The 12,779-nt window shown below is 43.7% G+C and overlaps 1 protein-coding gene across 2 annotated transcripts in view; it reads right to left on the reverse strand.

Annotated features, from left to right (window-relative positions):
• SLC45A4 (solute carrier family 45 member 4) overlaps positions 1-12,167 on the reverse strand; it is a 344,296-nt gene extending 332,129 nt beyond the window's left edge. Inside the window, exon 1 of one of the 2 annotated variants that reach the window (XM_078686673.1) lies at positions 11,780-12,167. The gene's annotated coding sequence lies outside the window, so the exon portion shown is untranslated. Of the gene's footprint in view, positions 1-8,396; positions 8,526-11,779 lie in introns of those variants that run through there. The other variant, XM_078686674.1, reaches the window with a different exon arrangement.
• Between the last annotated feature and the right edge of the window lie 612 nt (positions 12,168-12,779).

Raw genomic sequence — 12,779 nt, forward strand, 5'->3', positions numbered from 1 at the left:
GACATACGCAAATCAGTCTTCATCCTGCTTCCATGGGTGGGTGAAAAATATTGGTTGGAATGCTCCCTCAAGCACTGCCAGTGGGTAGACTATTTTTAAGCATTCCTCACACCTTGTTTTGTGTAAATTATCATCCTACTGAGTAGATGTAACCTCCATTTAAGTTAAGCTAATATTTGTGTCCATATGTTAAAACTGTCAAACTTGTATTCATGGTTCATTAATACAAAGCCTTTCTTATTAGGGTCAGCGCTCTAAGGAACTGTTGTAAGTTCGGACTGCCTTATGGACAGTGGTTCCAGTGTAAAAATGTGTACACACCTTTGCAAAGTACAACAATATGAGACAACATACAATGCTCCTAGGATGATCTCTAATTAGATGCAAATATCTGCTGAAACCTAAAAGCAAGATTGATGACCTTTTGCTGTCAAACTAAAATGATCCCCAAAAAATGCAAATAGGCAAAAAAAATATTTTGCTAAACTGCTGTGAAATTGTAGGTAACATTTCTTTAAAGCATCATTTAGTAAAATATGTTGATGCAGGCTAGTATTTCCAAAATATATTCATAATGGAAAATCAGGGCAACCAGTCTCAACAAGATAATGGGAAACATAAAAACAAACAAGCATTGGCAAAGCAAACAGGTCACATTTTAGTAGTCAGTCTTTTGGTTTTGTCAATGTGTGTCTTGTTTTAATATGATTTTTGTGAAACTTTGTGGGAGCTGCCAGGCCATCACCATTATAAGAAGCAATGGAAAAAAACAATAATATTTTTCTGTCTCAAAATCACACATTGCCACAGTAGTCCATGGAACTTCTATGGGCGCTAGCCCAACTCCCAAAAGCGTGATCAAGAGCCTGGGTTTTTGGCTAGACAAAGATCTTACATTCAAAGCTCAAGCCAGAAAAACCGCGGCCACCTGCTTCTGCTTGCTCAAATCCATCCGTAAAATCTTCCCTCAACTTCCCGACAGAGCCAAAAAAATCCTGCTCCAAGCCTTGGTTTTGTCAAGGCTGGATTTCGGGAACGCGCTGTACCTGGGAGCCCCAGTCTCTGTAATTCAGAAATTACAGGTAGTACAAAACTCCGCTACTAGACTGCTGACAAGCACCAACCACCGCTCCTCAGCTAAACCAGCGTTGAAATTGCTTCACTGGTTGCCTATACAGGAACAGGTACATTTCAAGGCCCTCTGTATAGCCCACAAAAATCTTCAGGGTAAAGGCCCCCCCATTCTTGCCAACCTGATCAAACCACACAGAACCCCCAGAAACCTCCGTTCCAACGAGCTTAGCCTGGCACAAGTCAGCAGAATCAACAAGGCTCGCACGGGTGGTCGCCTCTTCTCCTACAACACCTCAAGGTTGTGGAACTCCATGCCCCTCCCGCTGCGGCAAGAGCCCAACCATCTTGTCTTCCGTAAGAAACTAAAAACTTGGCTCTTTCCTACAACATAATGATACCTGATCTCGTCCCTTCAACCTCCCCCTTCGCAGCTGCAAGCGCTGGGATGCCTCCGGGTAGCCATGCGCTATACAAGAATCATTTCAATTCAATTCAATTCAACTGAACAAAACTAATTTGTGTGCCGCTGGGCTCCTTGTGAAAGAGCTGAAGCCAGTGGATGGATAGATGGACAGATTGATTTACGGCTTTCATGAATTCACAAGAATTTACAGAAGCAGGCCAGTTAATCTTACGCCTAGAAAATGTTTGTGAACTTCTTAGCACAGACAAATATACAGGCGTAGACATGCGAAAATCTGTTGACCGTTTACAAGTTCACTTTCCCTCCAAACACTTTTTTCCCTAACCTTGAAGAAATTTTACTTCTGTCATTGTCAGGAGTAATCGTCAAACCTTTCTCAGTATGATAAAAGATTAGAGAGCTGCTGAAAACTCCTAAAACATGCAATTTAGTAGTTTGCACAGACTCAAAACAGGCATTCCAACCCTGGAACTAATGCTTAATGCTACTACCAGACCCAGACTGTAGATCTGCGGAAAGGTGGCAAAATAAGGAAATTGCTAGAATTCAAACCTTACTATGGCATGAGCCCTGGCACAAAGAGAAAGGCTAATATCAGAGCTTTTAAACAATTGGATTGCTGCCATAATGTGTTGCTGCATCACGTAGCACCAAGTGGACAAGTGGATTTTTTTACAGGAAAAGTAGATTTATGAAGCAACTTGTCTTAAGGACAAGTAGATATTTGTATTACATTCTACACCCCTAATTAAATAATAAAATGCGCATACTATAGCAAGCGGTCTTATTTTGCCAATTCAGCAACTCTGGAATGGTAGCGGATGTCTCCCAGTCACTCTGCAGGGAAGGCATCATGCCACAAGCAGGCAACACACCACCAAGAGTAACGACCACTGAAGCAGGCCACTACACAATAATAATAATTAATAATAATTCGATTTTGTGGGACATAATTTACACCAAGGTACCTGTAAATGGGTGACGAGTTCACAGAAGAAAAACAGTAAGCATACATTACATTCTCTGCCTATATGACCCTGGTATCACTCACTTCCTGCGGAGGCCATATTAGCTGAGGCATGTGTGTTATTTGTTTTATTTTTGGAGAGTAAATGCTGTGCACGAGGCATAGAGTGCTCATGAAGTAAGGAAGGCTATGACACAGAATAATGAAGATTACCAGTAAGTAACCGAGTCATTTGAAAGTATGGATATGTAATAAAAAAAACGTGAGTTTACACTTCTAAATAAAGCCCGTTGAGCCTCCGAGTGACCTGCGTTCCTGAGTCTGAGTTACTAAAAGGAACAGGTCCTACTGAGAATCTTCCTCTCGAGCTGTGGGGAGGAAGGTGTAGCTATCCTGACAACGCCACTCAAGACTTCATCAGGCGCAGCAAATGAGAAGTGTATAAGATATCAGAGAGACATAAAGGTATTCTGTTCCGAGTGCTGAGTTGCAGAGCGATAACGCGATAGGGGCATGTGATCTGGTCCTGTGAATCATTAACCATTCTTCAGGAGGCTGAGGGCTGCAGAGTGGCGAAGTAAAGCAATGACAGCCGGACAATGCCAGGCACAGCACTGTGGTGGGCGCGTAGAGCGGCTAAGCATCCCAAAACGTCTTATTACACATACACGATAGAAGCCTTAAACGCGGTGTATGTGTCAAATATAAATGTATGAAACACTGACCACGTATACATACAACGGTAATTATACATGTAAGCTAAACTGAAAGCATTGAGAACTGTAGACACAAAACACTGTATATATATATTTACCCCAATAACTTAAACAAGACAGGATACGTAAGAAACTAGAATTATTACCGTTGGTTTGACGTGTCACCACATGAACACCTGTTTAAATAAACATACACATACACATACACCAAGGCACGTGCTATAGGTGAATGCAGTCTGTCCGCAGCAACGGAGCCTTTTTTTCTGCAGTGGAGGTGGGGGCGGGGGTGGGCTGCAGGATCTATGCAGATATTGGAAAGCACTGCATAGCACGAGCGGCCCGTGGGAAAGACGCCGCCATTCAGTTTGAAGTGTGGTCTGTAGAAAAGGGCACCCTACGAGCAACGGATCAAAAGAAGACCAACCAAAAATTTTAACCTATTTAAAGCTGCACTACAATTTAAAGTAAGTTGCTGAGCCTGCCCTGCGTACCCACTTCACGGCAATATGAAACAGTCATTTTCAGAGGTATTGTGCAACACGCATCGTGGAAGCAAACCAAACGTCCTTTGATACTTCCGTCAATATTTATAAATGCACACATTATGTATGATTTATGAATGTTTGCTATACAGCTTGCAGCAATGTTTATATATATATATATATATATATATATATATATATATCTGCAAGAGCGAGGGTGCAATAAACAACTGTGAAAGGAGAAATTCTTCGAGTGCGTTTTCATTTACCTGTGAAGGTAGTTTTGGAATATACATATATATATATATACATATATATATATATATATATATATATATATATATATATATATATATACATATATATATATATATATATATATATATATATATGTATATATATATATATATATACATTCCAGGACCGAAAGAGAAGATGCACAATTTCAGGCCCTTGATTTAGATCCGTATGAATGAACAAGGGAAGATAGCATACCAAAGGACAGGCGGGGGAAACCAAAGTGAAGCCTGACATCAGGAGCTGCAGCCCTGTAAACGAGGCTCGTTGTGACTTTTATTTTGCCAACCCGTTTCATTATTCAGGGAGTCAATGTCTGCCCCACCGCCTCTGCTGGCATCTGTCCTGCTGGAAGGCGTCACTGTGGTTACTGATTTATTGATAACGGGACACTTACTTCGCTATGCCCTTACAAACTATGGGGACGCGCGCGGCGCTGCACATAAGGCAAGCAACTAAATTATATATGTTTGAGGACCTGATTAAACACCCAAGCGCACAAGCAAAGATAATTATGCATGTACTAGACGCAAGAGGAGCCAAGCTGCCGAGAGGAATTTGATATGTTCACACCATCTAAAACCTCCATTCAATCATTCATTCAGAATGAATATATAAACATATATGCCCCACTGTTGTTATGCGGTCTGGTAACGTTCCTACCTGCTCCTTTCTTTTACCCTTTGGGAGCATTTGACACGCAGGCATGAAGAACAAATATATTCACGCACGTCGCCCAAAACGTCCCGCATTGGCCAAACTACAAGCTCACCATTTCAACCATGTAATGCAAAGGGCGCCAGGGACTGGTAGCAAAACAGAGCGCTGCCCCACCTCGTCGGGAGTATAAAGCGCTACATATATGATACAAGTCAGGACCCTGATTACTCGGCTCCTCGCACAACAATAAGTGCCTCGCAACGGTGGGAAATCGAAAGATATATAATCATACAATATAACACATTTTCTACTGAAGGTTTCTCTCCATCGCCAGCTCCTCCCGGAGCAGCAAAACAATTACATTACAAAGGCCGCTGAAGAATACATTCTTTGTTGGAAAAAGTAAACAGGAAAAAGTAATAAAAGTCAAACGTTGACACTGACAGACTGTTTTATTATAGGGCAAACTATCCAGCAGCCACTACTCGGCATGAAATGGACAAATGTTCAAAAATGAGCGTGCGATTTTCCTCATCCGTGTAAATGCGAGTGTAACTAGCAAAATGCAATGTCCTCGTAAACAGCACGGACACTGAAGAGTAGCATAATGCTTGCGAGGCATTGGAAATACTGCCTTGCACACCTACTATAAGTAGAAAAGTAAAGCAAGAGACAGGCCTTGCACACCTACTATCAGTAGAAAAGTAAAGCAAGAGACAGGCCTTGCACACCTACTATCAGTAGAAAAGTGAAGCAAGAGACAGGCCTTGCACACCTACTATCAGTAGAAAAGTGAAGCAAGAGACAGGCCTTGCGAGCCTACTATATGTAGAAAGAGACAGGCCTTACACGCCCACTATATGTAGAGAAGTGAAGCAAAAGACAGGCCTTGCACACCCACTATATGTAGAAAAGTGAAGCAAGAGACAGGCCTTGCACACCTACTATATGTAGAAAGAGACAGGCCTTACACGCCTACTCTATGTAGAAACGTGAAGCAAGAGACAGGCCTTGCACACCTACTATATGTAGAAAAGTGAAGCAAGAGACAGGCCTTGCACACCTACTATATGTAGAAAGAGACAGGCCTTACACGCCTACTCTATGTAGAAACGTGAAGCAAGAGACAGGCCTTGCACATCTACTATATGTAGAGAAGTGAAGCAAGGGACAGGCCTTACACGCCTACTATATGTAGAAACGTGAAGCAAGAGACAGGCCTTGCACACCCACTATATGTAGAAACGTGAAGCAAGAGACAGGCCTTGCACACCTACTATATGTTGAGAAGTGAAGCAAGGGACAGGCCTTACACGCCTACTATTTGTAGAAAGGTGAAGCAAGAGACAGGCCTTGCGCACCCACTATATGTAAAAACGTGAAGCAGGAGACATACCTTGCACACCTACTATATGTAGAGAGGTGAAGCAAGGGACATGCCTTACAAGCCTACTATATATAGAAAAGTGAAGCGAGAGACAGGCATTGCACACCCACTATATGTAGACAAATGAAGCAAGAGAATGGACTTACACACCTACTATATGTACACAAATGAAGCAAGAGAACGGTCTTACACAACTACTATATGTAGAAAAGTGAAGCAAGAGACATGCCTTGCACACCTACTATGTGTAGAAAAGTGAAGCAAGGGACAGGCCTAACACGCCTACTATATGTAGGGAAGTGAAGCAAGATACAGGGAGCCGCAGTCTGTACTTGGCACAGGGCTTGCATGCACATCTCCCCTCTAGGTTAGTGTAGGGTGTGTTTCCTGGGTCTGGCTTTGTTGCGGTGGCGGATTGCCACCCTTTTCTCTCGCCCTCCCTCCCTCCCTCCCTTTCGCCCAGCTCAGGACTTTTCGCCACTTCCTGAATCTCATCCGGAGCGGTTCTTGGCCGCACATAGATCTATCAGTAGGGCAATGTGGCGGAAGGGCACCCAGGCTTCTCTGCCATTACACTGCGCTGATTTGTAATCACCAAAGCATCCGAGTACTTGTTGCCCGCAGGTCTGGCTGTAGTCACAGTGGCGCATCTGAAAAATGTACAGAAGCAGTCTTGCTTCATTCAACCCTGCAAGAAATGTACAACAAATCTATACTTAACTTTGAATCCCCCAATACTGAGCTATTTCCTGCTTCACCTCCTGCCCAACGACTGGCCAAAACATCTTAAAACTCTCACTCCACTAATATTTGAGTAATGTATATCTTCACTGTCCAAGAACTTATGGGTAAACGTGAGACACCTCCAAACGGCAACGCATACCCTGCTTCAAACAAATCCTACGAACTAAGCTGCTCCCAGCTACAATCTCAGCTTCGATCGGTCTTTCTGTCAGATCCTCTTACATCACCCAGCATTCCACTTCTCTCAACCCCTTCTCTACGGATTCCCCTCAGTGTGATATATCATCCAATTGTGGAGCCATGGTCAACTTCAATGAACCCCTCCAACTGGCCATGGTACAGCTTCATCTCAGCCTCAATGCAGTGAAGCAGTTTCCATAGTCCAGCATTTCCTTCCCCTCCACGCCTTCTCTGCTAGTCTACTCCCTTAATGTGCTGTTGCTCCCTTCCTTTGTTCCACATCCATACATAAAAATACACCCTGCAACTGGTGACACGTTTATCTTCAAGCAAACCTCACCAACTGGTCTGTGTCCAGCTTCCATCTTATGGGTAAAAGCAAAAACCAGGAGGAACCCCACACAATAATTTGCACCTCTTAAAAGTCCAGCACAGAAAAACATGTTTTATGCGCACACTGTGCGGACCACCTGCATTACTTACCCCCAAAAGTAGGCAACACAAAGTCAACAAAAGTAAAACATAATGGTATTCAATGCTACAGAGCTACACACCAACTGGTTGGGGAAACTACATACAGTTTGCAACTTACTGTCTATACCTTAAAACAAAAACTACATTCTTGACCCTCACATATTAGTCAGAGCTCAGTTTTACAAAACATATAAAGTACTGACAATGAAACTTCAGCTTCCGACCACACATACATACCCCTATCTTGTTTATCTATTTCCCCAGATGCTAAACCAGGTGACCTCTACAATAAAGCATCAGAATGATACACACCCCCAGAATGCTACACCCACACATCAAAACACAATCATCTTCTTCAACAAAATCAACTGTTAGTTGCCCATCTTCAATCCCAAATTCACTAATTTATGTCCATTTTCTAACACTATTAATCAAGCTCTTGCTTCAAGAATCCACAATTACTGAATAATGTCCAAGTCTCCATCATCACTTATTTTCAAAGTAATGCCAACACTCTCAAATACTGACCCGTCCAGCTATAATGTCAAGTTACTGAAATACGGATCCCCACATCCACCTTGACCCTCATCAAATAGAAACACATTTGTATACTAACCCATCCAAATAGTAGACCATTTCCAACTTTCGCCTCCCCTCAAATGAATATGAAACCCAAGTAAAGTATCAACAGCTCTTAGATAAATACTGATGGGTGTCCAGTTAATAATGAACTATGATCGGTTTCAGCTCAGCCCCTGCCACATACTGAGGCAGGTACACCTTTAATACCAAACGAAGATCTAGCTTTAACCTTCTCTTTGTCCCATATACTAATCCAAGTGGATCTCTAATCCTTCCAAACACTGGTTCTTGTCCAGTTTCTGAACCCATCAAAAAACACACAAATAAGATGCCCAACCCTAATTCAGCTTCCAAGTAGAGGTGATCGAGTTTCAATGTCTAAATTCACACTCCAGTTCTGATCAATTACCTGCTACTGCTTCCACATATATGCTGAGCCAGGAACAACGCCACACAGCTATCTCCCAATAGTTATCCATGTGCATTTTCAAACTCCACTCCAAGTATTACGTTGGTGCCAGTCGTCGACAGCCATCACCTAAATACAGACCTATGCTGGGCTTTAAATAAAGAACCACAGGCAGCTTCGCCTCAACATCATCAACACTGAGGCGAGCTGATTAGCAATACAATTCAAACACGACCTGCCTGCAACTTAAACCCACTTGCCACAACAAAAAGTGGGTGGAACTCCAAGACCCTCCCCTTATTCAAAATATTGGTCCACCCACCACCACCGTTCAGGCAGAGACACACCTATTCACCCGTTGATACCTTCACTATTCACTAAACCCTGGACTAGGTTCATGTAGAATAACTTTCCTTTTATTTAGCTCTCACATCAAACTTTCAGAGTTTACTCTGACCCATTTTGATAGTACTCACTTTTATGACCTCGGAAGGATGTAGCGTCAAGTTAGTGCACCTGGATTCGAACAGGTGGCGCACAGATCACAGCAGACATCAGCACTGACAGTTTCACTTATTAAGCCATCTCACCAGTCTATCTTCAAAGCCCACCCTCACATATTGACCGATTTCTAGCTTTAGCTCTCTCAAAAATACTAAGAATTCCAAACCACATACTAACTGATATTTATCTTCAACGATCCCCTGTAATGGCAGGGGCCCACCTTCAATACCCAAAGCCCCTAAATATTGACACATCAACCTTCAACTCCCCTTGCATAGTCGGCATAGTCTGAGGCATGCAGAGCGTTAAACTCCACCTCCCCAAATACTGAGCCATGTCACTTGACATTTTAATCAAATGGCATCCACTATATGTGCAGTTTGTATGTGTTGCTAAATGTTTGCGGTCACCCTCCTCCCCTCATCTGTATGATATTGAGCACAACAGCCTTGCCTTCACAGTTGGCCTACCACTTCATCTTATGGTACTGCGCAAATCAGTTTAATGTCAAAAAGATAGCGAGACGATTCCGTACAGCTGGGAAACAACGCACCTATGCACCTTAAATGAAGAGCTTTGTACATCTATGCATTTTGCCGGTTTCCCCTATACTGTCAGGTTCAAGTCACCAAAGGCTGCAGAAGACAAGTGTTTGTTCCAACCTTGTGTCCTGACCATGGCCAGTTGCCATGTGCTTTCCAAGGGCAACATCCGCATATGGCATGGACCATGGCATTGGCAGTACCAGCTCCAATTGCCACTTCAGCTCGTGGTTATTACAATTTAAAATGGTTATTTCACTACGCTGCATAGCACTGACAACAATAGTTATTTCATGCCTCGGACAGTGCATATAGCAGTGCTGTTTCCAGCCCTTGATCACAATAGAGAGTTCACACTCTCCATGGTCATTTCGGCGCATTGGGCATTATGATGCAATGGCCGTCTGGGAACGTAGATCCCTTGTACAGTACTAGATACCATTGCAATGACAATTCAGGGGCGTGTGTGGTCATTTTAGTACCAGTTTAAATATCCGTTTTACCTAGGGTGACCAGGCGTCCCCGTTTTGCCAGGACGGTCCCTGTTTTTAACCAGCTGTCCCAGCAAATTTCAAGAAATTTAGCTCATGCTCCGTTTTTGGAGAGGGTCGACTGAAAACGGTGGGAGTTGTTTTTTATGTTTTACAAAGCAGTGATACAGTTGTTTCAAGAAAGCAATTTAATTAATAGGCAAGCTACTGGGCTTAAAAATTGCATTTTATGTATGTTCTTACTGCCTGTTCTGTAATTCTCAGCTGAGGAGCGCTCTCATCGCTTGAAGTAAAATTGTAGTCCTTCTTCTATTTTTGTGAAATGTCCCCGTTTTTGGCTTTACAATTCTGGTCACCCTAGTTTTACCACTTGGACAAGACCTTCTGAAATACTCACTTCCGCTTTTTTAGTGCCTGCCTGGTACAAAGGTCATTTCAGCACTGTGAACAGTGACCAATGTTTATGTGAGATCTTTGGTAACTGTCCGATGGTAAATTCAGCTTGTGTCTACTAACAGGCGAAATAGTTACTTAAACCCGCTCCAAGGGTCATTTCAGCCCATCTTCAACAACTACTAAAACTGCGTCCCAGCCTACATCTGATAATTACAGCAATGGCCATTTCAGCCTTTGAAGTTAGATTCTGATGGCTGTGCCCTTTGCTGCAATTGTCATTTCCGCACTGTTGTTGGTATGTACTAAAATGTTCATTTGGTCCTTAGACAGTGGGTGTTGGAGTGGTCACTTCAGAGCCTTGGACAGCGCTTGCAGCAATGACCATTTCAGTCGTCTGCCATTAACTTCTGTAATTGGTATTTAAGTACCCTGGACAGTACCAGCTTCAATGGACACTTGCCTTGCTCACTATGCTGCAATGGTTATTTCAGCGCCTTAGGCAGTACCTGCAGCAATAATCATTTAAGCGCTTCACCAATTTCCGCTGAAATAATGACTTCAGCTATCGTCTAGTAAATGCTGTAGTTGCGGTCCTTTTATAGTGTTTGCTGAAACTGTTGTACGAGTCAATTTTCGATAACTGCTGCAAAACTAACAAAATCCCTTGGCTGTAACGACTACTTCAGCACTTGCGCAATGTCCATTTCAGCATTTGTCAAATACTGCAATGGTCATTTGTACAATTTATCAGCAAGTGGCAAAGATGTGTCAGCCCTTTTCTAAAAACTGCTATAAAGGTCATTCCAGCGCCTTGGGACGTCCTACACTCTGCGGTTATTGAAAGGCATCCTCTCTCCTGCCCAGCTTAGGGGCACGGGTGCTTGAACCGTAAAGCCTGCCAAGAAATTATCATTCTAAGAATCGTGCTGCGAAGGATGCTGGAACGAGGTTAGGAACACGCAATACGGAGGGAGGCACGTCTCTCTGCGGGCAGAGGCGTGCATCTTGGTGCAGCAGGGAGGAGCGTCTCCCTCCCCCGGAATTTTCCTTTTAAGACAAGTGTGGTGCGTGGGGCTCCAGAAGCGGACAAGTTTAGGGAACGAGTGAAGCGTTAAGCAGAACCTGCCAGCACAAGTCACGTGACACTGAGTGTTAATAGCGAAACCCTAGCAGTCTCCGGCTCCAGATCAGCTGACAAAAAAAATATATTCCTCGAGCCTTCGCAAAGCCTGGGGCGGCAGGTGCCAACATTTTATACGCACAAAAAGACAACATATTAAATAACAATTCCGACTTCCGCAGGCACCGATCACCTAACGCTGTGCGTCGCTCAGACAGGTGCCAGCCTCAGAGAGGACTGAGGTGTCTTATTACAGTTATAGGACAAACAGCCGCGGAAGGATACTGAAGTAGATGTGTTCGGCCGCCCACCTTAATCTGAATTTCCTACCTGGATTATCACGTTCAACGAAATGGCGGAACCAAGGTTTTGGGGTGTTTTTTCCTCCTCGGCCCCTGAGGGTATGAAAAATAAAGAGACGGACTATTTTCCTTAGCAGGTCCAAGCGCCCCTCCCGAGGTGTGAATACATCCGCGCCGGGTCTTTGTTTCGGTGGCCGGGGGTCCGCTGGGTGCGTCTCCCGAGCCCTCCCCCGGTGTTTCTTCTTCTTCTGGAGGGTGGTGTGCTGCACACGTATTGTTTCCCCCAACCCAGACCGAAAATCTTAAATGTAAACACCGCAGACCTTTAACGGCCGCAGCACTGGTTATTACATGTATTTATAGGGCTGCAGTAAAGGGAGCCAGGCTCTCTCTGCTACGTTTCCGCTGACGCATCTGTCATTAATAAGGCCGAGACCCAATAGGTGGGGAGGAGTAGGCGGAGCCTTTAACAGTAGGAGCGGTGATTGGGTTTTGCTGTTGTGGGCGGTGCAGAGTAACCTTGGTACAGTTGTGTTATAATGTTGTTCTTTGATAAGAGCGGCGGTTGCAGCTGTGGGGCGCTCGGTCCGCGTGGGTGTCCGCGTCGCGCGACTCATCCTTCATGTCGCTGCTGCCGAGTCGTAATCCTCCTAGAATATTTGTACTCCTGAAATTATTTTTTCAGAATGCGTCTCTCGTCTGCTTTCTCTCATTTTCACGGCGGTCTCGCAGGCCTGTGATGTGCCGTTACTGAAATGCAACCTGCAGTTACCTGCCGTACTTTTATGTGCCAAGAGTTTATGACGCAGCCACTATGCTTTCCCTCTAGGTTTTTCTTTGACATATTGTTTAAATGTAGTACATTTAAACAATATTGTGAGGGATCACGTAACCTTAACTGTAAATCTTTATTTTGCAAGGTCATATAATAAAAGCAAAATGAAATATTTTATTTTTGGAAGCAAAAGAGAGGCTGCTTTATGTGCCCCGTTGTCCAACTCTAGTACACTTTTAGCTACTTTGGAATG

This window comes from Lissotriton helveticus, chromosome 4_1 (assembly GCF_964261635.1).
Source record: "Lissotriton helveticus chromosome 4_1, aLisHel1.1, whole genome shotgun sequence".
Taxonomy (NCBI): domain Eukaryota; kingdom Metazoa; phylum Chordata; class Amphibia; order Caudata; family Salamandridae; genus Lissotriton; species Lissotriton helveticus.